Source organism: Physella acuta, unplaced genomic scaffold, assembly GCF_028476545.2.
Source record: "Physella acuta isolate Inbredline_101_S28 unplaced genomic scaffold, ASM2847654v3 ptg000142l, whole genome shotgun sequence".
In the NCBI taxonomy this organism is placed as follows: Eukaryota; Metazoa; Mollusca; class Gastropoda; family Physidae; genus Physella; species Physella acuta.
In genome coordinates, this window is record NW_026731661.1 from 1,310,982 (window position 1) to 1,337,608 (window position 26,627).

At 32.4% G+C, this 26,627-nt stretch overlaps 1 pseudogene; it reads left to right on the forward strand.

Moving 5' to 3' along the window:
* The first annotated feature begins 16,338 nt into the window (after positions 1 to 16,338).
* LOC131935307 (uncharacterized) overlaps positions 16,339 to 26,627 on the forward strand; it is a 45,344-nt pseudogene continuing 35,055 nt past the window's right edge.

The following is a 26,627-nucleotide window of genomic DNA, read 5'->3' on the forward strand; positions in this document are numbered from 1 at the left end:
TCAATGCTATTACTTTCCCTAGAAACATTTTTATTTTATTTTTGTAAATGCAACTAAAAGTAACGGTATTTAATTAACATTTAAAAATAGTTTTTTTTTTTCATAACGCAGTTTATGTACTCTCAGTTCTCAACAGTTATTAAATGCACACACATTTGGCTATAATAATAGTTTTAATATAGCGACTAAAGCGTTTACATTAACTATATAGTTTAAATTTTAAAAAAAATGCTTGTTTTTGTTTTTTTAAATATCGTTTGTGCACATAGAGTTCACATGCATTGACTGTGATTGAACCGTTTTTACTCATTGTTACATAGATCTCACACACGCTAGGTAGCGTCAATATCTGGTCCAAAGGTTCACTGGCTTTCACTGTCAATCGTAAACTTGACCGGCTCTTTAACGTGGCCATGTCATTCGTGAACAGCGAGTACACGGTCTTCTCCAGGTTGATCTCCAACAGCCAGTTACGTCAGTACTCGGCAATACAGGCCAGGTTAGATTGTAACTTCACTCTCTGCTGAGCGATAGTTTTGTTTGTCCCCTGGACCCACGTCATGAGACCATCCGCTAATTACACCTTCCCAACATCCATCTCCGTATCGAGATCGTTGATACAGCATAGAAAGAGCGTGCAACACAGAGCTGATCCCTGTGGCAGACCATACTCGATCGTTATCAGATCAGATAGGTCAGTTCCTACCCTGGTCCTGACAATACAAGCGTCCAGAAAGTCTGTTGGTCACCGGTACATGTTCTTACACACGCCCATTTGACGGAGTTTTAATATCAATTTGGATCTCCATACCTTATAGTAGGCCTGTTTCAGATCGAAGGACAGCACATAGGTGGTGACCTTTGTGTATAAACAGCCAGTGATTTACTTAATCAACTGAAGAACGTGCGGGATATTATTAGTACTTTATAAATTTACATGCGTTTTTGAGAAATCATGTCCTCAATTTTAGGGTCCTAGGGGCGTAATTTAATTAAGCTAATTTAGGTCTCTAATTGCTAGTTTTTATGATTGCATCTGAAATTGTTAGGCGAAAATAGCCAGATCTCTAGAGCAATCAGAAGTGGGCTGATTTTCGTTGTCAATTTTAACAACAAACAAACAAACGCGAAGCTGAGTTAAGAATAACGTGATAAAAACTCAAAATAACCACATTACAATTAGATCTTTAAATAACAGAGTGTGCATCATTATAATGTGCTCGCTTGGTCAGGTGTGTAGGGCTAACGGTCAGCACGACCACACAAAGAGAAAGAGGCGGTTTGTTATAGAAACACATGCATTCAAAAGTTGAGTAAATGTAAAAAAATGACGTCACGTTGATTAACCGAATTTATAATCTTTGATCGCTAGACAGCTACAAATGACAGTAAAAAGTTCGGTCTACAGAATCTTCAATAAAAAAAAAAATAACTGCCCGCGATCTCTGACTCTTTATGAAAAATGGCGGGTCAAAAAAGCCTTTAAAATTGAGGGGCAAGTTACACAGCGAACATTCTTTCAATAAAGAACCATTTTAGATAGTCTTAGCTAACCGATTAAGAGAATGATATGTTAAAATTCTACAATTCATAAGGGAAAGATAAGTGATGTTATGAAAATGTCCATACATTGCTTTTGTATTAAAATCTTAAGAACCATTCAAAGATGTTATATCATTTCTAATGTAGTTTCTGCATGACATTGTTTTAACGTTGAATAGGCTCTTCTTTAAATTATAAAGACAACTATAACCAAGAAACGACTGACCCAAAAAAAATCCATTAATATTTTTAGACTATTATTCGCAACTATACAAGTTCGAAGAGAAACAAACATACAAGACAAATACCTTAAGTTTATTAAACCCTTACATGACAGCGACAAAATTAACATTGACACCCCACGTCAGTCAGTCGACATAACCAAAACCATACTCAAACCCCTATTATGGACATGGTCATGCATGATAGCATTACAAGAGGTGAAAGAGCAAAGGTAGACACTGTGAGCACCGAAAGCTCTATCACACCATCAGCCCTACCTACTGGCCACCTAAAGAGGCCGTCTGACGTATCACCTACTTTGGTCATGACAGCAGTGGAACTCTGTAACTCAAATAACCCTAACCCTAATCTTAAAGAAACCCCGCCAGTGTTTCTTCCAGACTTTTTTCTCCGGGGGGGGGGGGGGGCACTTGAAATTTTCTGGGGGGGGGGGGGGGCGGTAGTACAGTCCTGACAAACATCTTATACATTTCTATACAAAAGTTGTCCTGTTTGTCTATAGAACGATATATGTAGGAAATTTAAATCCCCCCAAAAAGATTTTAAATCCCAAATTAAATAAGTGAATAATGGCTGACAGCAAAACAAACGATATAACATTACCCCTAAAGTTTAGGGCCTAAAATAGTCATTATTAAAAGAATATAAAAATAAAACAATACAAACGAATAATGCTGTTGTAATTGTTTGCCGTAATTATTCTTTACACAATAATTACATAAAATAAAATTGATAAGTCACATTGTCATGTCTCTGTGCTAAGCTCACCGATTAAGTTAAGACGTAAATGAGAATACTGTTGCTGCAATGTAATAAATATATATCTATAAGGGAAACAACTTATACATTCTTTTGTTGATTAACCGGTGCATTAGTAGTACAAAAGTAGTATACATCTATCAAACTATTATATTCATGTTCGTATACTAACTAAACGATTCGTATATAGCATTTGATAGATTTATTTTGATATCAAAATATAACAAAATTGCTTTTGTATTTACAATTGTGAAAACCATTTAAAGATGCTTTATATCTTGTTATATACCTTGTGACTGATCTTTGACAATTTTTCTACACTCCGTGAGATAGTCTGAATTATTCTTATTTGCAAATTAATTTTCTTCCTTTGATTATTATATATGCAATTGATGTTCATGTCCTTGATGCTGTGTAAAAGTATCAAACAAATTATTATTACTGATTTAAATGTTTAAAACAATTGAATTAAAAAAAAACTGTTTGAGGACTTTATAAATATAGATGCTTGAAAGGGAAGAATGTTTGCTTTGGTGTCTCTCGTTGTAATAACATAACTTTTCCGATTGTTTAAAATTTGTATCATTTTAATTCTCTGTAATCACACATTTATTTTAGCTCTACTTAAATACCCAAATTCCACCCCCCTCACCCACCACGCCGAGGAAAAAAAAATCCCTTGAATCATCGTTTAATAACATATTTGCATTTTCAGGTGTTTTTTTAATTTCATTAGTATTTTTTTTATATTTAGACGTTTTGTATTAGATATATGTATAAGTAAACCATCTTAAACCAATGAAAGTAGGCTACAAGTAAGAAAGACATATTACTATTGTAAATATGTATCAATCCTCACAAGCCAATGATGAAAACTGTAATACTTATTAAGCGAACATGCAAGGCAAACTGACGCAGTAAATTGCATGACTGAGGCGGGGAATAAATGTTTTTTACATGAATAAATGCAACTGTAATCAATAATATTTATTTTTTTGCAAAATAAACATAAAGGAACGGGTTGTAGCTGTATAGTTTTTTTTTTCAAAAGGTTGGAAGTGTATAGGCACATGTTAATATGCATCCCGTATAAAACAGGCATGGCTGAATTAAGCCTGTCTAGTCAAGCAAAGATTGTGAATTAAGATCGATCTCTAGGTGGTTGGCGGTCTATATCCAGCAGGAATAACATAAACGACAGATGTTCAGACGCTAAAGTGGACAGACCTAACGACAAAAAAGTGCCTCGCACACGCCCGGCTCTGAGCTAGGCGTCGATAAATAAGCCAAGAAGTAGCCTATATATCTACTTGCGATGAGTTATTACAAATCTGATATTTAGTGTAATATTAAATCCATAGTTTCAGTAATGTGTTTGCTGCCTTTGTTTCATTGTGGGTGTGTGTGTGTGTTTGATTTAAATTTTATTTAATTATCGTCTGAAAAAGGCGCCACTATCCTTAAAATAGTCGTAGGGGGAGGGGTTTCCTCTCCTCACCAATCCCCCCCCCCCTCCCGTGTACGCGGCAATGCCATTCATAAAGCACAAGAGAATATCAAATCTGAATACAAAATGAGATACACACCCAACTATTCGCACGATTTGTATATACATGTTCTAGCTATCCTCGTCTACCCCACCCACTGACTTAACCATTAATCATTTAAACACGTGAGGGCGTCCTTGGAAATACGGCAAAGGGCAATACATGTTTTTTTCCAAAAAAAAAATTTCAGACGAAAAAAAGTCTAATAATGATACAAGTGATCAAAAATGCAAAAAAAAAAAAAAAAAATAAAATAAAAAAAAAAAAATAACAAATGTAAATCCACCAAAAAAAAAACATTTTATATCAAACATTAAAGAAAAGAAAAACAGCGGACAACAAAACAAACGATAGAAAATTACGTCTAAACTGCTCCATATTAAATGAATAGGAAAATTAAACAAAGCAAACATGAATAATAATGTTGCAATTATTTAACGTACTTTTTCCATATACACTCTACGCTCTAATTGTTTAGACTCATATATCTGTGCTGCTCTCACAAATTAAGAGAAAGACTTATATTAGAATTATATTATTTCGATGTGATAAATAAAGGGAAATAAATTTACATTTTATAAGGGAAACAACTTACACATTATTTTGTTGATTAACGTTTACCTAAACAGTACACAAATTGTAACATCTATTACATTATTATAAGAATTTTCTAAAAACAACTTATACGTTCGTAATATATCATCTAAGAGATAAGTTTCGATATAAACATTTAACGAAATTGCTTTTGTATTTAAAAACCTTTAGAATCATTTAAAGATGTTATATATATATTGTTATATACTGTGTGCCTTATCTTTAATTAACGTTGGGTCATCTTTACTTTTTCTGCTTTAAAAATTATTTTATTTAAGGATTTATCGTCTTGGGAGAATTGAGACAGATTTAAAGTAGTAATACCTGTTTTTTACTTGTAGCTAACTTTCATTCATTTAAAAAAGTTTACTAATACATTTATACATTACATGTCTGAGGCGAAAAAAAATTATTTTTGGGAAATAAAAAGTAAAATCAAATTTTAATGTTAAAATTGCATGTCAACATGTCAACAGAATATACAAGAAACTGGGAAACACATTTATTTAGATTGTACACAAAGCAAATCAAACACTTGCGAAAATATTAAAAACCACCAATCAAATAGCCACAACAAATAATTCAATCACACTTAACTAACAAGATTAGACAAAGAACAGAAGACGAAAAGAGACATGTAGCAACGGCTATTTAAAGATCTATAAAGAAATATAGGAAGAAAATCAGATTTTATTCTAAAAATACTCTGATATCGATTTAAAAGAAATATTTCAAGAAAAATTAAAACATAGCCAAGACATAGTAGTTAATAAACATATAAATGTCTAAAAATATATGTGCGTTACTTAACATTTTTCCTTACTATGAATTTTCAGGTATGTAAGTTGCTAAATTCTAACTTTTGTTTTGCATTTGATTAATGTATTATTTCTTTAATATTCTTTCAAACCTTACCGAATACCTATTTATGTATTTATTTCTGAAGGTGTTTATTTGTCTTGTGTTGATTTGATTTCGTCTTTTCCTGTCAGACTGTCTGTATAAGGTCACCGAACAATATTACATTACATAGGCACACATCAATCATACCAAACAATATAACATTATATACTATATACCGATTTCTAATCTGTCAAAGAGTGATGTCATTGTGGATATCCATACCTAATCGTAGGTCTGTTTCAGATCGAAAGACAGCACATAGGATGTGACCTTTGTGTGGAAACAGCCAGTGATTTCCTTAATCAACTGAAGAATGGAGTCCACTGGCTGCCGTCCCCTCGTGTCTGTTATTTGACAAAAACCAAAACAAGCGGGCATTGACCAGCCTTTCCAAGAGCTTGCTAATGTTAGTAGTATTAGTACATTTTGTGAAAATGAGGTTTTATTAATTTGTTGTAGGAGCCCTCTTAACATGTAGTCGGTCAAAATAATATAAAACATGAAAGCTTTGTATAATTAATGGTGTGTCGTGTTATGATTATTTATATGGGTTTATTTTATTTATATTATTAATTTAAAAAAAAAATATGATTGATTTAATACATTTCCTAATTATACAATATCATTCTTTAGTAAATACTTATAAAAAAATAATACCTAAGAGAAGCGATTGTTTTTTAATTGTTTAGTACAAATCTATTAAAAATAGCTCATGATCCCCCCTATTTGATTATTTTAAAAAAGGGAAATAAGTCATGGAAGTGGTTTGAACATTTGCTATCTTTGATAAGTTTAATTGTAGGAGAAAGACCCGGATTTCACAGTGGTTTAAAAACAAAGGGAAAAAGAATATACAAGAGCGTGGGGTGGTGTCTAAAGAATAAAGATAATCCAACCGCAGCTACGGTAATTTTTTACAAAACAACCATCAAGTCAAAAATGAAAGAAAATGTACTTTTTTTTCACTATAAAAAAAAAATTTATTATGGTCGGCTCTGGGCACCTAAATGGCGTGGGCCCCCCCGCATTGCGGGGTCTGGCGGCACTGTAGTTCCGCCCCTGCGTCCAGAAAGTCTATTGGTCACCGGTACATGTTCTTACACACGCCCATTTGACGGAGTTTTAATATCAATTAGGATCTCCATACCTTATAGTAGGCCTGTTTGAGATCGAAGGACAGCACATAGGTGGTGACCTTTATGTGGAAACAGCCAGTGATTTCCTTAATCAACTGAAGAACGGAGTCCACTGGCTGCCGTCCCCACCAAAAGCCCGCTTGGCACGAGTCTATCAGTCTGTTATTTGACAAAAACCAAAACAAGCGGGCATTGACCAGCCTTTCCAAGAGCTTGCTGATGTTAGAGCAGAGGGAGAACGGTCTGTAGCTCTCAGGTGAGCCCAGATCCCTTGCTGTCTTGGACAGGGCGACCACCTCCACAATTTTACACCTGCTTTCATATTTCTATTGGTTGATGAGAGTTATAGAATTAAAGTAAAGACCCCGCAGTTGGAGGTAAGAAGTTGAAGGAATCAAAGATAAACTTAAGTATACTGCATTCTAATTTTTAAAAATATAAATTATCTAAAGATATTTTCAAGACAAAAAATATGTTGTTTTTTTTTGTAGCGATTATTACAGTTTAAAATTATTGATTGTTTTAAATTGTTAATTTAGTTAAACTTAAAGACTTAGACGTTGGTTCTTTCATTGTTATTGATATATTGGTTTTTAAATGTAATTAGCGTTGATACTAATACTAAGAGCAGTTTTATTGTTTTCTTCTATTAGTAAATGTTACTCTTCAACTACAATATAACTTGCAGATGCATACGCTTACTATTTTCCTAATTTTTAAGTTTTTGAAAATATTTGTCGAACTTAACAACAACTGCATCTCAAGGTAACAGTGCTATTCATCGCTAGAACTGAAAGAGAAACTCAATACATTTTGCTAAATGCGAACCATATGCACCATATTATTTGATTGCCAAACAAATGCAAACTAGATAACTATAAACAAATAATGGTAAATATATAGATGCATATTGATGACCTTAATGTACAAAATAAAAAAAAATAAAAATGAATCGACACACCACTGGGTAGATTCATTAAAAGCAAAACGAGAATATTTAATATGGTTTAATATGGTTAAGTAGAAATAAGTATTTTACTCCCTTCAACATATTGTATTTGTGTATGTGCCAGATTACAATCGAAATATTGCTGATAAGACGAAATTGAATAGAAGAGTATAAACAACACTGTGCTAAAAGAAGCGAGTTGTTAAATCCCTTGTGTTAGGGGAAATAACTTAACATATTTTTTAAAGTCAATAAATGAAGAACTCCAATAAGTACCACACATTTGTGTTAATGTATATCGTAGAAATAAATAACTTTTCATATGAATATTGGAAATTTGAGTGTTTTGTTAAAGAAATGTATATATATATATATATATATATATATATATATATATATATATATATATATATATATATATATATATATATATATATATACACATCTTCAATCTAATCACCAGAGCTTTCTTAAAAAATAATAGCTTTGTATAAGCTGAAGTAATATTCAATAAAGTTACGTTCTTTCTCGTCGTTACATGATAAAATATATGTATACTATATTTTATTCATAATATGTTTTATTCTATTCGCTTTTAATACTTATATCTCTTCTCGGCTTTTTGTCTTATATTAAACCGTATAATGTGTGTATTCACACGGATCCTAATTAATAGGTTCGAATTCGGGGGCCGGGAGTCGTTCATATCAATCATATCCAAACATCACTCGATCTGCCCTCGAGTAAGTTAACGTTAGAAAATGTTACATCTAACCCAGACCATAGCTGTTGTTTTATCAAAAAAAAAAAAATCATGAAGAGTGGAAGCAACAAAGAAAAAAAAAATAAACGAGAACTATCAAATAATGATGATGAGACATGTTTATTTTTTTTAACCGTACTAAATTCAAATGAAAAAAGTTATATTAGTTTTTTGTTAAAACACAATTAGAAACATGTGGTATAGGATTTGTACCAAAAATTGTAAACAGCTATTACTTAATTATATTAATTTTCTAATATAAAGTTATATGATCATATGTATTGTTTAAGAGATCAGTTATGATCTAAAAATGTAACGTAATTACCATGTGTATTCAAAATCGTCACTACCTTTCAAAGATGTGACATAATTTCTTACATACTTTGAGCTTGATCATATATAAATGTTTCGTCAGCTACTTGACATTCTCACATTATTTTATTGTCGGTGAAAAACCGGCTTAAAATTATCATTCAATATTTGTTCAATAACCTCACTCGGAGAAAAAGAAAAAAAAAAAAAAAAAAAGTCGGTGAAAAAACCCATTTATGACGAATCTAAAGTAGAAACTTTAAATCAACTAATAATAAGTCTCAAAAAGCTGATAGATCTACATCAGAGGTCGGCAACCATTTGAGACGGAAGAGCCAAAAGATCAATTTAAAATATCTCCTAGTTCTTAAAGAGCCAGCAACATTTTTTTTCAATTTAATGGTATTTGATTTGTATTAGGTAAATGGATTTAAAATAAATGGGTTTAAGGATGAAATAATATTTAAATTATATAAAAACATAAGCATGTTTTCACAACACATAATAAAGTATTTAACTAGCTCTGCTAGGATGCTAGGATGACAAAATCAAATTATAAGTAACTATAACTCTTTTCCTACCTAATTTAAAAGCTAATAGCTAAAAAAAAAATGTCACAAAAGTCAACCCAATGCACACTGACACATAAGACAATACCTTCTGAAGAAAATAAAATAAATAAAATTGTAAATATTCGATAAAAAAAGCACTTCGGTAGTAGAAAGCATGGAACTACTGCCACGGGGCTGGCCACATCACATTTGTGGAGGTGGACCTAGTAACCAAGCGGCTGTCAACTGTCTGTATACACTCTACTCCACCTATTCTTAGTGTTGTCTTATCTTGTCTAAAGTACTTTTGTTACAGTATAATATTTTTATGAATTATGAAATTAAAATAATATCATTATTATAGAACTGGCGGGCCGCATCCTTAGATCAAAAGAGCCGCATACGGCTCGCGAGCCGCGGGTTGCCGACCCCTGATCAACATTGAATGTAAATCTTTACATTTTTTAATTAGCTACTGATTGTTATGCTCTTTTAAAGTTTTTTTTTTTTTTTTTAACATAATGATGTTTACATGTAATTACAAAAACAATATTTACAGAGTTTTAATGGTTTTAAAGTCGCGATTCTGACTGTAAAATAACAAATATAATTATTCTCTATTTGAAGTTTGCTTCTTTTCATTTTTTGTAGGCAGTTTTACTATTATCTGTAGTGTTTGTATATTGTTGTAACTAAACTTACCCGGGGTATTTTGTTAATTCATTAAGGACATCTATACAAGATGGCCTTTGGAGATGTTCTAGATCAGCTAACAAGCAAGGGGCCTGCAGTTTCCCTTCTTGCTTGTATTGACATTTGAAAGATAAGCAACATTGTATCCTACGGGGCACACTTTAGGTAATAATCACCCTACGTTTAAAAATTGTTCTTAAAAGCCAAAGTTAATAGGCATCCCGTATAAAACAGGCATGGCTGATTTAAGCCTGTCTACTTAAGCGAAGATTGTGAATTAAGATCGATCTCTGGGGGGTTGACGGTCTATATCCAGCAGGAATAACATAAACGACTGGTGTTCAGACCTTACGACAAAAAAGTGCCTCGCACACGCCCGGCGCTGAGCTAGGCGTCGATAAATAAGCCGAGAAGTAGCCTATATATCCACTTGCGATGAGTTATTACAAATGTCATATTTAGGGTGATATTAAATTCATAGTTTCAGTAATGTGTTTGCTGCCTTTGTTTCTGTGTGGGTGTGTGTCTGTTTGATATAAATTTTATTTAATAAACGTCTGAAAAAGGCGCCACTATCCTTAAAATAGTCGTAGCAGCAGGGGTTTTCTCCCCCCTCCCCCCCCCCCCCCCGCTACCTCCCCTCTAATCTAAATACAAATTGAGATACATAGCCAACTATTGGCACAATGTGTATATACATGTTCTAGCTATCCTCGTCTAACCCACCCACTGACTTAATCATTAATCATTTAAACACGTGAGGATGGCCTTGGGAATATGGCAAAGGGCAATAAACGTTTTTCCAAAAAAATATTTCTGACGAAAAATATCTGACAATGATAATAGTGATCAAAAATGAAAAAAAAAATAAATAACAAATGTAAATCCACCAAAAAAAAAACATTTTAAATCAAACATTAAATAAACGAAGAACGGCGGACAACAAAACAAACGATAGAACATTACGTCTAAACTACACCATATTAAATGAATAGGAAAATTAAACAAAGCAAACATGAATAATAGCTACTCTTGCCATCATTTAACGTAATTATTCCATATACATTCAACACTCTTATTAAATAAGATGAAATGGTTCAGACTCATATCTCTGTGCTGCTTTCACATATTAAGAAAAAGACTTATATTAGAATTATATTCTTTATATGAATAAAGGGGAATAAATTTACATTTTATAAGGGAAACAACTTACACATTCTTTTGTTGATTAACGTGTACCTAAACATTACACAAATCGTAACGTCTATTACATTATTATATTAATTTTCTAATAACAACTTTTACGTTCGTAATATATCATTTAAGAGATAATTTTCGATATAAAAATTTAAGAAAAATATGTTTGTATTTTAAAACCTAAGAACCATTTAAAGATGTTATATAAATTGTTATATAGTGTGCGCCTGATAGTTTTTAAATGTTCGGCAAGTTGTGCTTATTTGCATTGAAATTATTTCATTTAAGTATTTATCGTCTTGTGAGAATTGATATACAGAAAATTAAACCGATAGTCAAAATTAAAATTCGTAATCGACAGTGATTTTGAAGCTTAATTTATTTACTAAAAGAAAAATTAAAGAAGTCACTGTAAATAAATTGTGTTTCTTTTTTTTTTTTCGCTTCTTGTATATAACTAATTAATTTTTTTAAATTTTTTTCCCTCAAAGAAACGCAAATCAGCGTACTGTAAATATGTTGTATTTCCACCTTCTTCCTGTATATAATTAACATATGTACCTATTCATTCCAAATTTATGTAAACAATTTACTATAAATATGTTGTATTTTGTTTTATAAAATAAATAAAATTATTTTTAAAAAATGTGAGAATTGATACAGATTTACAATAGTAATACTTCTTTCTTACTTGTAGCTTACTTTCATTCATTTAAGATGGTTTACTTATACATTTATACATTACATGTCTGAGGCGAAAAAAAATATTTTTGGGAAATAAAAAGTCAAATCAAATGTTAATGTTAAAATTAGATGTCAACATGTAAACAGAATATACAAGAAACTGGGAAACACATTTATTTAGATTGCACTTTAGTACACAAAGCAAATCAAACATTGCGAAAATATTAAAAATCACCAATCAAATAGCAACAACAAATAATTCAATCACACTTAACTAACAAGACTAGACAAAGAACAGAAGACGAAAAAAGACATGTAGCAACGGCACCAGCGAATGAACTAACCATCTCTCAATACCAACTCAACTTACCCAAAATAAACACTCGTCAAAACTTTCACTCTACTCATCTCAACTACCTGACCAAGCTCAAAGTCTTCACATCTACAATCCTCGACTCAGCATATCAGGAAAACATCACTCTTCATCGACACATCGCCCACCTCAACTACTAGACTACGACACAACTCCGTTACTCTCTCCAAGCTCCACTCCATCGAACAATACTACTATCAAAGACAACATACGAAACTCGCCGCTTCACCAACGCATCATACCTCATTGATTCAACTCTACCATCATCGCCTCAGCAACGGAACATCCCTCATTAACACTTTCAAAGTACAAATACCAACTAAGAATCAACCACTACCCAACCAAGATTGTATCACTTGCAAGAAGAAAGGCTAAAGGACGATAAGCGATCATGTTTTGTCATGTACTCTATGTTATTTGTAAAGGAACCGGAAATGGAAACAAGAAAACGGAAGAAGGTGGAAAAATGAAAACCAAGAAAACAGAAGGAAAATTAAGAAAATTACATTGTAAAATTTTATGTATGCAATGCTATGTATTGTATGTATTTTATCATGTAGCCTGTCCACACAGCTAGCTCCTGGCTCGAATGGAGTGGGCTGTGTGGAAGGAAATCTATTAAACACAAAAAAATAATGGTTTTTAATTTAAACAAAAAATAAATTACAAATTAAAAAGTGTATTTACAAAAAAAAAAAAAAAAAAAAAAGAAAATACTTTTGGATGGACAGACTAGCGGCTTTAACCCCCGACCCCAGCCCCCACAAAATTTTAAAAAAATCTTCCTCATAACCCAGGGGTCGGCAATCTTTTGAGGCGGAAGAGCCACAAATTACAATTTACAAAATTTACCAGCTTATAAAGAGCCACTAACATTTTTTTCCAATATTTTGGTATTTGATAATGATTAGGTACATACATTTTATGTTTTATATGAAATAAATAGCGTTAAATATGAACTTATTGTTTCATATGAAAACAAACCAATGTTTCTCACAAGAACTGGTTTAACTAGATCTGCTTTGATAAAATAAGTAATCACATGTATAGGACTATTTATAGGACTATACCAATCCACTTTACAAGCCAATAATTTTTTTTTCTTTACGGACACCATTGATTCAGTAGGTGTCTTTCATAGCCCGGCAGGCCTCAGCACGGCAAACTCCGACTAACTGGCTTGATTATTGGTTTGATTACCCTATCGGTCGCTTCTGTCATTTGGTTTTGACATGGTTTAACTTCCACTCGAACCCAGAGTCGAGTACCTGGCCTAACCGTAGGAAACTAATAACTAAAATACTTAGTCACTCAGGTCAAATTAATGCATACTGACAGGTAGAGGAATGCATTATGTATAAAAATAACATTCCCCATTTAACAATATTCGAAAAAGGCAGCACTTTGACAGTGGCAAGCATAGCATAGTCGCCACGGAGCTGGCTACAGCACGGCTTTGGGGTTGGTGCCCAAGCGGCTGTCCGTATACTTTCTACCTTACCTATTCTCATTGTTCTCTGATGAGTGTTTTTATCCTGTTTAAAGTTGTTTTTCTTTACAGTATGTTTTTTTTTAAATGAGATTTGGACATTGAATAATATAACTTTTAATATGTGTGCATGGAACTCGAGAGCCACACCTTGACATCAAAAGAGCCGCAGGTTGCCGACCCTTGTCATAACCGTATGTCACTGTTTCTTTACAGAACACTGACTATGCCAGCTTACTACTGTATAACCCCCACCCCTACCACTAAACGTTTCTATGTATTATATGTATATTTAAGAATGAAAGAGATGAAGATAGCGGAGGTTTGTAAATCTACTACGGTCCTCGTATGTCACGTGATGAAATACAAGTAATTAGACAGTGGTCACCTTCGGGACAAAGCTCAGGCGAGCTGAAAAGAATTACATCATATGAGACTTAAAAAAACATGTATTTGTTTGTTTGTCATTTATTTTATAAACATGTTTTTTTTAAAGGTTTAAAATATATCAATTACGTGTTTAAATATCTCCTATTTTAATCCACATATCTAAATTACAAATATCTACATTTAACTTTTTCAAAAGGTTCGTATGTTTTACCTACATACATCTTTTTAAATAAAGTTGGGGCTTAAAGACAAGTTATTGTGGTCACTCTAGCGTCGTATTTTAAGTTATCCTAAATAGGCTTACATTTTATTATGGATTTAATCTCATATTACGTGTTGTCAGTTGGACGTAATTATATGTAAATATGTAAATCTTATGTAAGAAGGAAAACATAAATAAACGAGTGCTTACTATTATGTTCACCGTGACACATCATTGTCGAAAGATTTATAAAAATACAATTTTTAACCGCAATAGTTCACTGTATGAAAAAAAACCCCACCAAAAAGCAAGTGTAAAAACTTTAAAATAATAATTGTGTATAAACTTTAGAAATGTAAACAAAATAACCTTGCAAAATAGAATAGTTAGATAACAATTACAATTACCGCGCTGTAGAGAGAAAATACCAATTGATGTACAGGCACCATAGTACTACATGTTTTTATTAATGAGACTGTGTAAGTATGTGTTATTAAAATTACATCAGTCACGTCATTGCCGTTAACATCGTTAATATCATTATTGTTATCATCATCATTCTCCTTGCCGTTGACGTCATCAAACAACGTGGATCCCAGACAAATGTGGTCTGACACACACCCTCACTTCAATAAAGATGAAGAATATTATAATTTGACACAAAAACAACAATACATAATCTTTCGACTTAGAACAGGCCATAACAGATTAAATCAACACATGCATAAAAAACTAAAAATTGGGTGTGGCGAAATATGCCCTTGTGGCAAGGCCCCGGAAAATACGGACCACGTCCTTCAGGAATGTTCTTTATATAGCCAGGCGCGAGTCAGACACTGGCCCCTGCTCACCCCACTCAGGGAAAAATTGTATGGGGCACCTGCTGATCTGGAGACCACATCCGGTTTGTTCACTAAGTAGGACTTGTTGTCTAAATCCTCCACCATATTCTCAATTAAGAACGAAGAAGAAGAAGTATATGTTTCCTATATAAATTACATTTCGTTCGGGGGGTGTGGTTGGGGTGGGGCGGTAGACTTTCTTCGTGGGGCGGGGGGAAAGAGGAAGAGATGCCTGGAAGAAACTCTGCATAATATACATGTATATTCAATGTATGTATGAATAAGCACTGTTTCGTTTATGTATAATAGATTTATGGATCAATATGGGCGACAATATGAAACGGGAAAAAAAATAATGATTCAAGGGATGAACTACACACTTGTTGAAATTCTTTAAAAGCAAACTGAAAACACGCAAAAATGTACTATGGTTTTGTATAAATACATATTCTAATACTAAAACATATTAAATTTGTGTATGTGTCAGTTCGTTATGGAAATGTTGCGGATATAACGAAATCTAATAGAGGAATATAAACAACACTGATAGAGAAATGCACCGAGTAACCTAGTTATCTTCTGTATGTTAGGGGAAACAACTCTTACAATACAACAATTATTAAAGTCAACAAATGGTGGTCGTCATGTTGTAATAAACATTTGTATTAAAGTAAATTAGTTAAACTAAAATTTTATAGTTCGTACATAAAAATGTAAATTTTTTTTCACTCGTGCTGGAATAGATTTAAAATTTAAAAATAATCCAAACTTAACCGCCAGAGCATTACACTAAACACTAGCTTATATATTTTTAAACCAATCTTTTATTATTTCCGCCATACTCTTCTTTGGATTTGAAAAATAATTTAACTTTACAAAAATTATAAATGCAACTGTTATAAATAACAATTGTTTTTGCTAAATACAAGTCCACTAACACAGGGGTCGGCAACCTGCGGCTCGCGAGCCGCATGCGGCTTTTTTGATGTCAGGATGCGGCTCTTCTGCTCCTTGCACAAATACTAATAATCTTAATAAAAAATAAAATATTTGAAAACAAAAAAATGTTAGTGGCTCTTTAAAGCCAGGGAAATTTTGAAAATTGTAACTTTTTTCTCTTCCGCTTCAAAAGGTTGCCGACCCCTGCACTAACAGGTTGTAGCTATATTATGTTTTTTAAGAGGTCAAAAGGTAATTAATAATAATTTTGGTTTTTGCTCAATTAGAATCTACTAACGGTTTTAGGATATATTATGTTTTTTAAAAGGTTGGAAGTAGATAGGCACTTGTCTAAAAATAACTAAGTACAGAAATGCTATCATTTACACTTCGTACCAAATAATATAATATGTTGCTTGTATATAAAACGTCGATAATCAAAGAATGCAAAGAGTGGACGGTCTTATCTTGTGTTTACAAATGAGTACGCTTTTAAAACTTGTATTAGAGTCTTACGCTTATATTTATTGGTATATAAAACAAAAGTTGCATTTATGTAACAATAAAGTAAAATGAATTGAGTTAGGCAATTAGTGTTATCAAAAAGCTCCTTTGCACAGTTAGTTGCAACTTTTTCGCGCAGTTTCTTTTCCACGAACATCTACACCCGCTAATCGGGTTACTCGTATATCAAATTGTGCTTGTATGACAAAGCACATTTTAGCTTGCTCAACAGCTCGTATCCCCAACATTCTCTTATATTGTGGCACTTTTATGTTAAGGTACCACTGTATGTAAAAGTCTACGCTTTAATTAACAACTATACGACGCCGTGTTTTCAAAGATATTGAATACCAATGCTGAGCATTAACTAGAAAAAATAATGTATATGATCAACAGAAATAGCAAATAATTTCTTGAACCAAATTTGACTTAAAGAAAATATAACTACTATTTCTGATGTTAAACTATAAATAAAAAAAAAAATTATGCTATAACGGATGTTCCTTATTTGTACAAGAAATGTAATGGATATAAACACGATGATCGTGAAGTTCCCAGAAATGAGAAATAAAATAATTAAATCACGCCTACAAATCAAACGTACAAAGTTTTGTAAAAAAATAAATAAAGCGTACACCACATTGATTTTACAATTTTACTTTAGCATATAAAAGTATACACTTGGATAGTGAAGCTAGATAAGTGTTTCTTCTATTAAATCACCATTATTGTTTTTATACCTAACTTCCGGTATATCAAATTAGATATCTTCAGATGGAAATAACATTCAATATAAACATAGAACTAAATTGCATTTGTATTTAAAAATCAAAAGAACCATTTAAATATGTTATATATTTTGTTACATCATCTGTGATTGATATTTAACAATAACTCGTCTTTTCAACCGTCGATTTCGAATTATTTAATTTTGTTATTGTATTGTATTGCCAGGAAGCAAACCTCTCAACAACATAGGATACAGGACTACCCGCATCGCAGTAACCGGGGGACCAACAACCAAGTTCACTGACGATTATAACAGAGCCACCAGGTGGATCATCAACACCGCAACAACCGAGGGACCAACAACCAAGTTCACCGAATAATAAATAAATGAAGAACGGCGGACATCAAAACAAAAGATAGAACATTACGTCTAAACTAATCCATATTAAATGATAATAGTGACCAAAAATGCAATAAAAATTAACAAATTTAATTCCACCCAAAACCATTTTAAATCAAACATTAAATAAAAGAAGAACGGAGGACAATAAAACAAACGGTAGAACATCACGTCTAAACTACTCCATATTAAATTAATAGGAAAATAAAACAAAGCAAACATGAGTAACACTGTTGCAATTATTTGACGTAATTATTCCATATAGGCCTACACTCAACGCTCCTATTAAATAAAATGAAATTGTTCAGACTCTTATCATTGTGCTGCTCTCACGAGAAAGACATATTAGAATTATATTGTTTCGGTGTGATAAATGATCGGGACTTAATTTACATTTTATAAGGGAAACAACTTACCAATTATTTTGTTGATTAACGTGTACCTAAACATTTCAAATATAGTATACATCTATTACATAATTATATTAATTTTCTAATACAAACATTTACTGTTATATATTATTTAAGAGATACGTTTCAATATAAAAAAAGTAATTAGATTGCTTTAGTATTTAAAAACGTGAGAACCATTTAAAGATGGTATATACTTTGTTATATATAATTTGTGCCTGATCATTAATTAAATATTATAATGAAATTCGTGTGCCGATAAAATTTTTTTATTTATAATTTTAAGAAAACAATCAATAAAGTATTAATTGTTATTTAGACAGTCTCAAGCCAAACATCACTCGATCAGCCCTCACGTAAAACATAACAGTCTTCTGTTTCCCAGGTATTAAAAGTGCACAATCTGAATGGTAGACACACACACACTCCCCCCCCCCCCCCCCCCCACTCAACCGGACTGGCGGATATTTCAAGGTAGCGTGCCCTCTTTGCCATCTATCTTCCCTTTATCTATTTAATGTAGTCATAGTTTAATTACTTTTAATGATTAATTAATTATCTAATTGGAGAGAAAAAAATAGGAATCTACAAAATAATTACCGGAAAGACAATTTGCCTATGGACATTTTTCCTAAATGTCTTAAATATTCGAATTGACCTTTGCCTCATTGTGAGAAATGCTCGAATGAACTTATACCTGATTGGGACAAACGTGAAAATTGGCGTTTGCTCGAATTTGGACAAAAGCGTGTTGCTGCATGCAATGATGAAAGCCTGGCCTGCCAAGGCGAAAAAGAGAATTACTGGAGATGGCCATCGCTTGTTATCTAGTGTTGTCTACACTCAATGTGTTCATTTAAATATCAAACTTATCAAAATGCTGTCATTGGGCCGGTGAAGTGGAGTCGACTTGTTTAAGTATTATTGTTAGGAATATTACATTTGAACACAATAATTTGGTTAAACGTGAAGACTTTAAAATTATTTTATATATATTTTTTTTAATGGTGTGAATTTTTATCTTAATACGCGTTGGAATGAGATAGATGAGTTAAAAGTCAATCACATTGTTTAAAAAGGACTTTTGTAGATGTTATTTATATATGAACAGGGTACATTGGCATAGCTAGGTCGGGGGTCACCCGGTGCGGCACTTAATGGTGTCACAATAGTATAAATCAAATATTATATTCAATTTACTTTCGCTATTAATTTGTACAATTTCAGTACAATACATACCTTAATTTATTTCAAAAATATTTATTTAATTGATGCTATACATTTGTGATTTTGACAGTGTTCACATTATATTAACGATTTTTATCTATAGCCGGTTATAAATACACCTTGATGTAGCGTGTTTTCTATATCATTAGCAGGTTTACGTCATGGTGTCACCCCCCCCCCCCTCTCCATCATTGGCGGGATTTGTCAAGTTTGCTCTTAAAAGACTATTCAACTTACTCCAATTGATCACTGAATTAAGTGGGATTATCATTGTTCTGTATATATTTTGCTATTTTTTGCCTTGGTGTCGCCCCCCCCCCCTAAATGACGTTACCCTTTGCGGTCCGCACCCCCCCCCACCCCCGGCACCCCATCGCTACGCCTCTGGCAGGGTAAACGATAATTTAACATGCCTCTATACATTACTTTACGTGTTTGGTTTATGTTTCGTTATAGGGTATAACGAAAAAAGGAAATTTTGTTTGCGTTTCAATGCTGGGCATTAATTAGAAACATATATTATAGGTTATAGTAAATAATTGTCTGGGCCTAAATCAACTTAAAACAAATTCTAATTACTGTGTCTCATGTTAAACTATAAATAAAAATGCCATTGAAAAGTTTTATTTTAAACTGATATATCACAGTCAGTGTTTATAAAACAACGTTAAAAATATGCTTTAACAGATGCACTTTATGAATAAAAGAAATGCACTGGTTGTAAACACTACAATCGTAAAGATCCCAGCATTGATATATTCAAAATCACGCTGTGGGTAAGGCAGTTGATGGAACCTCCACAGTTTTATCACAGAGTTTATCTAATGAATGATATTGAAAAATATTACTACGAGTTGATGTATGCTTTGATTGTCCTTCTAGAGTACCAGTCGACAGTATTGGGTCATACAACTGAAGAGGAACAGATAGTAGATTTAATACTGGAGGTTAGTCATGAGATCAAGGAGGTCTAAAAAAAATACAAGATATTGCTAGTCTGTTTTCAAATGTCAGAAAAGTTAGCACATGTCACTATATAGGTTGTGTATGCTTCAAGAGCTGCTTATACTACAATAAATTAAAGTATAAGACTAAAAAGTGCGATATTGGCTGTAAAAATATATCAGCCACACTTAGAAGCGATGGAGGAAATGTTACATCTGACTCACACCATAGATTTTGTTGTAACGACACAATATCATAAAAAGTGGAAGAAAAAAAAAGAAGAAAAAAACTATCACATTTAATGTTAATACTGACCAAAAATGTGACATAATGGGCACATTTAAATCCATCCGAAAACATTTTAAATCAAACATTAAATAAGAGAAGGATATTTGATGTGATGTGTCTCATTTTCCGGTTGCTTAAAATTTGTATGATTTTAATTTTCTGTTATCCCAAAGGCATTTCAGCTCCACTTGAAAGCCAACACCACCCCTACCCCCAGCCCCTCAGTCCACCACATCGGTGGACAAAAAAAACCCTTGAATCATCATTTAATTATACATTTGCATTTTCAGCAAGTGAGTTAAATAAAAGCTTGTAAAAATGCGTTATTGGCAGTGAAAATATATCCTCAACAATCAGAAGTGATGGAGCAAGTTTTTCATCTTTGCCACACCATAGCTGTTTTTGTAACGACAGAAAAATCATGAAGACTGGAAGAAAGAACAGAAAAAAAATATATCGAATAATTATAGTGATAAAAAAATATGGCATAATTGACAAATTTAAATCCATCCAAAAAAAACATTTTAAATCCAACATTAAATATAAGAAGAGTGTCGGACGATAAAACAAACAATAAACATTACCTTTAAACTACTCTAGATTAAAGGAATAGGAAAATAAAACACAATAAACATGAATAATACGCTCTGACTAATGTCTCTGTGCTCACGAATTAAGAGAAATAACTATATTAGAATTATATTGTTTCGATGTTATAAATGTACGGTACTTAATTTACATTTTATAAGGGAAACAATTTACACATTATTTAGTTGATTAAAGTGTACCTAAACAGTACAGATATGGTTTAATGTATTACATTTCTATATTGATTTTCTAATTATAACTTTTACGACCATATATTATTTAAAAGATAAGTTTCAATTTTAAAAATGTAATTAAATTTCATTTATATTTTAATGCATAAGAACCATTTAAAGATGGTATATAATTTGTCATAAACATTGTGCCTGTACTTTCACTACCGTTCGGTCATTTGATCGATTTTTTCTAAAATGATTCTATTTATAATTAAAAAAAAAAAAAAAAAAAAAAAAAAAAAAAAAAAAAAAAAAAAAAAAAAAAATTCTATTTATAATTATGCTTAAAACGAAAGCAAAGTTAGAAATCGAAAGTTAGAAACCAGCACGAATGTCACGAATAGTCAGAATTTCTTGTAGTATACATTTTTCAATTATCCCTTGGGTTAGGGCAGGGGTCGGCAACCTGCGGCTCGCGAGCCGCATGTGGCTCTTTTGGTGTCCAGTTGCGGCTCTTCAGCTCCATGCACAAATATTAATAATTATTTTATTTTATTTTCAAAACTCATAAAAATATTAGTCTGTAACACTCGGTAATAAACGATACAACAATAGACATAAATAATAAACATTTACTATTCTATTATAATATTTTGTTACTCCTTTGACCACAGGTGCTTTGACCATAGGGGGTTTGACCATAGGGGGTTTGACCACAGCGGAGCTTTGACCATAGGGGCTTTGACCATAGGGGGTTTGACCACAGCGGGGCTTTGACCATAGCGGTGCTTTGACCATAGCGGGTTTGATCATAGGGGGTTTGACCATAGGGGGTTTGACCACATGTATTTTCTCAGCAGAGGGTCTTTGATCACAGGTGGTCTATCAATGGGTGTTTGATCACAAGCGCTGTGTCCGGCTTTGATCATAGGTGTGATACAATTAACACGATTTTATACATGTTTCCTGAGAGTACGTTAAAAGAAATTAACATGTATATTTTAGTCTCCACATAAAGGCTGGTGTGAGGCCTCAGAGATTTATTTTAAATATAAATGAAACACAAATAACGCGACATATAACAAGTTTCACAAATAAACAATGTAGATGTACTTGAAAATACATAGCATATATAAAGGATAATAAATTATACAAAACTTGCCAACAATACAGTCAAAGATGTAATACATAAAATGGTTAACTAAATGACAGATGTACTATAGCACGCAAATATGTCAGTACATCTGTTTGACCATATTCTCCATGGTTTTGACATAGAGTAGTTTAGATGACTTGTATTTATACATGATGATTTAACATATTATTACATCATGTCGAAATTTAAAATATAATTTAGCAACTTTTAAAATAAATCCTTACCATATATGGACAGCATTGGACAAACCACCTGAGATCAAAGACCCTTTGTGGACAAAATACCTATGATCAAAGCCGGACACAGCGCTTGTGATCAAACACCAGTTGATAGACCACCTGTGATCAAAGACCCTCTACTGAGAAAACACCTGTGGTCAAACCCCCTATGGTCAAACCCTAATGATCAAACCCCCGATGGTCAAAGCACCGCTATGGTCAAAGGCCCGCTGTGGTCAAACCCCCTATGGTCAAACCCCCTATGGTCAAAGCCCCTATGGTCAAAGCTCCGCTGTGGTCAAACCCCCTATGGTCAAACCCCATATGGTCAAAGCCCCTATGGTCAAAGCTCCGCTGTGGTCAAACCCCCTATGGTCAAAGCAACTGTGGTCAAAGGTCCTAGGACCCTATATTAGTGTACCTCATATTAAATTGTCCATTCCGAATTGAAACATTCAACTTCATAGTGGATATCACAAAGAAATTAAACCAGCTAAGTGTAAAACTGAAAGGATAATCTAGCCTACGTCTTGCTTGAAGAAGTGGTTTGTTTCGAAAAAAAAATACTTTTTTTTGTTGAATACATGGTGAGCGGTAAATTAATTAATTACGAAAAATTTGAAAAATATCGTTATGAATTCAATGCTACTATTCAATCACATAAGCATTAATATAAACAAAATGAAGGGTGTTTTTACTGAAAGAATTTGAGCAATTCAAAACAAATGCATGTACTCTGACTTACTTAGTAGATCCTCTCAACACAAATTCAAATGAGATTATCTCATATATTCAAAGCTATTTATTTTAAATTATATATATATATATAGTATGTTATTTTTAGGATATTATATATATATATATATATATATATATATATATATATATATATATATATATATATATATATATATATATATATATACTAAACAAATATACTATTGACATAAAAATGGTAGTGGCTCTTTAAAAACCGGATAATGTTGTAAATTGTAACTTTTGGCTCTTTCGTCTAAAAAGGTTGCCGACCCCTGGGTTAGGGTCAAGAAATCATCATCATCACCATAATCACCATCTGCACCTACTTGGACAAATCCAACATTATCCTGCCGTGCCCACACTCACAAAACTATAGTGCCAAATCTTCATCTGGGCAGTCAACCCTCAGTCTCCAATTCAGCTATTTAAGCTACCGAACAAAGACTAGATATATCAAGTCATCCTCTAGCCACACAAGACCTACATACTTTTCTCAATGTTGGATAAATACATCTGTCAGATTGCATGCAGCTTATAAGTTATATTCCAAGATAACACAACAAATATAGAAACAAAAAAAAAGATTTATTTTTTGTTCAAATAAAATTTTAATGGAGATGATTATACATTATTAGGTAATTATTAATAAAGAAAATTACACATTTTTGCGCGAGCCCCCCCCCCCCCCCCTCGGTACGGTAGCACCCTAGGCGACCACCTTGTTCGCCTTATAGTTAGCGCCGACCCTGCATACATGGCCCCCATCCCAAAACGTAACTATAACTAATTGGAAATACCATAGATCACTGTAAAGAAAATAAAAAATGGTAGACAAAGCCTGTGTAAATACAGTTACCTCCCATGCTGTATTGTTCATAAAATCAGGGGACTTTTTTAAAAGGATAGTATATCGATTAAGCAAACAAATATATAATGAAAAAATCATTCCAATATGTATGCTTAGTAATTAAAAAACTTAATAAAAATGTAATATTATTTTTATAATCTTAAAATAATCGTATAAAATTACTTAACCTTTAGAAAATTTGTTTAAAACGTAAAATGATAAACGATAGTCAAATAACAAATGATAATTTTTATATAGTGAGACGAAAAAATAAACAACTATTGCTATTACATTAACTCAAGTTTCGACCTTAGAAACTATTTAAAAAAAAAATGTGAAAAAATGATTAGGCATAGCGAAACAAAACCTTGTAATTGTAACTCCCTATCACAGGGGTCGGCAACCTTTTGAGACGAAAGAGCCAAAAGTTACAATTTACAACATTACCCAATTTTTAAAGAGCCACTAACATTGTTATGTCAATAGTATATTTGTTTAGGATTATATATATATATATATATATATATATATATATATATATATATATATATATATATATATATATATATATATATATATATATATAATCCTAAACAAATATCATACTATATATAATTTAAAATAAATAGCTTTGAATATATGAAATAATCTCATGTTTCCGTCCGGAATGGACAATGTAATAGGAAGTACATTGAGATAGGGAGTAACTAAATATTCTAATAGAATAGTGAATGTTTATTGTTTATGTCTATTAATGTATCGTTTATTACCTAGTGTTGTAGACTAATATTTTTATGAGTTTTAAAAATATAATAAAATAATTATTAATTGTGCATGGAGCTGAAGAGCCGCAACTGGACACCAAAAGAGCCGCATGCGGCTCGCGAGCCGCAGGTTGCCGACCCCTGCCCTATCACTCTCATATAAATTATAAATAAATTAATACGGTACAAAAATAACGTTTGAATTAATAAGTAAAAAAAAAAGACAACTAGATTAACCTATATCAACGGAAATAGTTTTATTTTAACGAGTAGGCCTACAAGATGCTCAGTTTAAAAAAAGTAGTAAATATCATCCTAGGCCTACACGATGCTTAGTTTAAATGTTCTTAATTAATTTTTTGTGACCGAACGAAAGAATATTTTTGAAAACTTTCTTCGGCAATATTGGTTTAAATTATGACAGGAGTCGATTGGTAAATGTTTCAAGTCGCTAAGTTGTCTGGTTGCCGAGATATGGGCAAAAGACTGCATTTGTTCGGTGTTTTTTGGCTTTTCCGGGAAATCCAGGAAGGAATTCATGAATTTTTGGCCCACAATCATCCTTGGAACTTGCTTAACATATTTGCTTTTGGAAATAGTCCTCGATATTGCTTCGTTGAGGAGGAGATACTACTTAAAGGCTGCGGACACACATCCATACATCCAGAAATGACGAGTTAATAATCGCTATTGTCCGTATGGAAATTGCGCTAAAAATAAAACAGTAACGGTATTAATTTACGAGTAAAGATAGTTTTATCATAACGCACTTTATGTACGCTCAGATATTAAATGCACAAACATTCGGCAATAATAATAGTTTTAATAAATTAATTTCAAAATATTTTTTTCTGCAAGTAGATGTAAACTTTTATTGTGCATCTGGGATAACAGTTGACAGTATTGGGTGAAATAACAGAAGAGGAGCAGATAATTGATTTAATACTGGAGGCTAATTATGGGATCAAGGAAGTCTAAAAGTAAAGACAATATCGTGGTATTTTGTCCTCTGATGTTTGAAAAGTGAGCAGAGGTAGCTTTAGCAACAAGAGCCGCCTATACATCAATAAGTTCAAGTTAAGACCGTAAAGCTCGTAAATATGTCAGCAACAATCAGAAGAGATGGAAAAATGTTACATCTAACCCAGACCATAGCTGTTGTTGTAACGACATAAACCATGTAGAGTGAATTCAACAGAAGGAGAAAAAAAAAAGAGCTATCAAATAGAAATAACGAAAAATAAGTAATAAACTGAGTTGTAGATAATATTAATGAAAACCATTGTGAGAATTCGCTTTTAATAAACATACATTTCTAAAATATATGAGTGTTTTAACATTTTCCTCATCATACATTTTCAGGTGCAAAAATATACAATTATTGTCATTTTTACTTTCTCGTATACGAAGTATAGAGGAAGCATTGCAGTCGTGTAAAAATCTAAATCGAGATATTCACCAATCTCGAAGTTCTACACCCCCAGTGATTCGGATTTTTTTTTTCAGAATGT